We start from the raw sequence: 2,653 nt of genomic DNA, 5'->3' as shown, positions 1-2,653 counted from the left end.
TTGGGCTAAAGGGTCTGTTCCCATGTGGTTTGACTCTATGAAGGTGTCTCTGTAACCTACATTAGAAATTCAAAGTGCTGGAGTAACTCAATGGGTCAGGCAGCATCTTTGGAGAACATGGATAGGTGACATTTCAGGTTGGGACCCTTCTTCAGACTGAACATAGAACAGTAGTACAGCAGCCCTGAAGAATGGTCCTGACCTGAAATGTCACCTATCCATGTTCTTCAGTGATGTTGCCTGACCCACTGAGTTACTCCAGCACTGAGTTACTCCAGCACTTTGTGTCCTTTTTTGTAAATCAACATCTGCATTTCCTTGTGCTCCTGTTTACATTAGAGATTATTAAAGTAGAATCTTATTTATGAGTATGTTCAGAACTTTAAATTAACTAAACCTTATCACCATTCTATACTTAGGATTTTATTTCAATCCTTACAAACAGGGAGAGAATGTTCAAATCATTTATGTCAGCAAAGAGTCTGTTTATATCAAAACATCTTCAGATATCAAAATAAACTTTTGCAGTCAACTAACTGTCACAGTCTAGAAAAACACAAAGTGCTGGAGGAACTCAGCGGGTCCGGCAGCATTTGTGGGGGGAATGGACGGACAATGTTTTGGGCTGGAACCCTTCTTGAGACCATCGGCCTGAAATCAGTTATAGGGAAAGGTTGGAAAAGCTGGGACTTTTTATTTTGGAACGTAGGAGACTGTGGGGTGACCTTGTGGAGGTGCACTAGAACATGAGGAGGATGGATGAAATGAATGCTCACAATCTTTTTCCCAGGATAGAGGATTCCATAACTAGAGGGCGTATACTTAAGTTGAGAGGGGACAATGAAAATCTTGCAGCAGCATCTAAGCACAAATGGCGCAGTGGGTAGAGCCGCTGCCTCACAGCATCAGAGACGCAGGTTGGATCCTGACCTCGTGCTGTCTGTGTGGAGTTTGCACACTCTCTCTGTGACCGCGTGGGTTTCCTCCGTGCTATGGTTTCCCCCTACATCCCAAAGACGTGTGGGTTTGTAGGTTAATTGGCCTCTGAAAATTACCCCTCGTGTGTAGGGAGTGGATGGGAAAGTGGGATAACAGAACTAGTGTGACGGGTGATCAATGTTGGGCCAAAGGGCCTGTTTCCATGCTGTATCTTTCAATCAATCTGTTAATGTTATGTAATTGAATTTCAAGAGTCAAGATTGTTTAACTGGCATATGTTAAACAGTCATTGTTTCAGATCAAAGAACCTTACTTGTATAAAGAATATATAGGCCGGGCCGGGCGTTGGTGGAGGCCGAGGCCTGGCGCTGGGCCTGCCCTCGGCTCCCCCGTCCCCCCCTCCTGTCCCAGGCCGGCTCAGCGCCTTCCCCCACGCTGCCCAGAGTCCAACGGCTCCAGCGCAATGGGAGAGCCGCTACCATCTACCACTAAACATCCCCGCACCGGGACTGGACAGGACTCTTTAACCACCCCCCCCCCCCCCCCCCTTGCTCCACTAATGGCGGCCGCCTGGGCGGGGAGGTGGGTTGTTACCGGGAGGGAGGGGGGAGGGACGGTGGGGGAGGGAGGAGGTAGAGGAGGGGAGGGGGTGGAGATGGGGAAGAAGGAGGGGGGAGTGGGGGAAGAGGGGGTGCTACACCAATGCAGGAGAGGCAACCCTAGGGGGGAGGAGAGGGTGCTGCACCAATGCAGGAGTGGTTTGGGCCCAACGGATCCTCTTGGTCTAGTCTTAGATAGAACTCTAAAAGAAACAAGATAATGAAAAATAAAATAACTGCACAGCGGTATTCTATAGGGAGGTTGGATTAAGGTTGTGTAGGTCGGTTGTAGGAAAGTAGCTGTTCCTGAACCTGGTGGTGTGGGACTTCAGGCTTCTGTATCTCCTGCCCGACGGTAGCAGTGAGAAAAGGGCCCGGCCCGAATGGTGAGATCCTTCATGAAAGATGCCACCTTCTTGAGGCTGCGCCTGTTGTAGGTGCTTTCGAGGGTGTGGAAGGCTGTGCCTATTTTTTAAGTTAAAAGATGCCACACAATGTCTTTTTAGGTTTTTCAGCTCTCAAACTCTTCTGAGTTGCCACCATTCCGCTCCATACGGCTGGAGAAGGCATCCCATTTCACTTGCGATTGTCAGGGTCATAGTTCTCACAGAGAGAGCTGACTATACCAAATGTATTTGTGCGTTAGGCAAGCTGGTGGGACGAGATTTCTAATCAGAATTGTGGTTTAGTTTAGTTTAGAGATACAGCACGGAAACAGGCCCTTCGGCCCACCGGGTCTGCGCCGACCAGCGATCCCTGCACATTAACACTATCCTACACACAAGGGAGAATTTTTACATTTACCAAGCCACCAATCTACAAATCTGTACGTCTTTGGAGTGTGGGAGCAAACCCACGCAGGTCACGGGGAGAACGTACAAACTCCGTACAGACAGCACCCGTAGTCGGGATCGAACTCGGGTGTCCGGCGCTGCATTCGCTGTGAAGCAGCAACTCTACCGCTGCGCCACCGTGACCGCCCAGAGCTCCGTGGTGTCGGAGCTTTGTGTAGATCACAGATGATTTGAGAGAATGGTAAATGATATTTTAGAGATTCAGTTGGGCCTATAATTTGGCTAACATTTTTAATTCTCTTTTTTAAAATCTAAAGCACT

The sequence above is a fragment of the Rhinoraja longicauda genome, chromosome 12 (assembly GCF_053455715.1).
Source record: "Rhinoraja longicauda isolate Sanriku21f chromosome 12, sRhiLon1.1, whole genome shotgun sequence".
Classification (NCBI taxonomy): Eukaryota; Metazoa; Chordata; class Chondrichthyes; order Rajiformes; family Arhynchobatidae; genus Rhinoraja; species Rhinoraja longicauda.
This window is presented reverse-complemented; position numbering follows the sequence as displayed.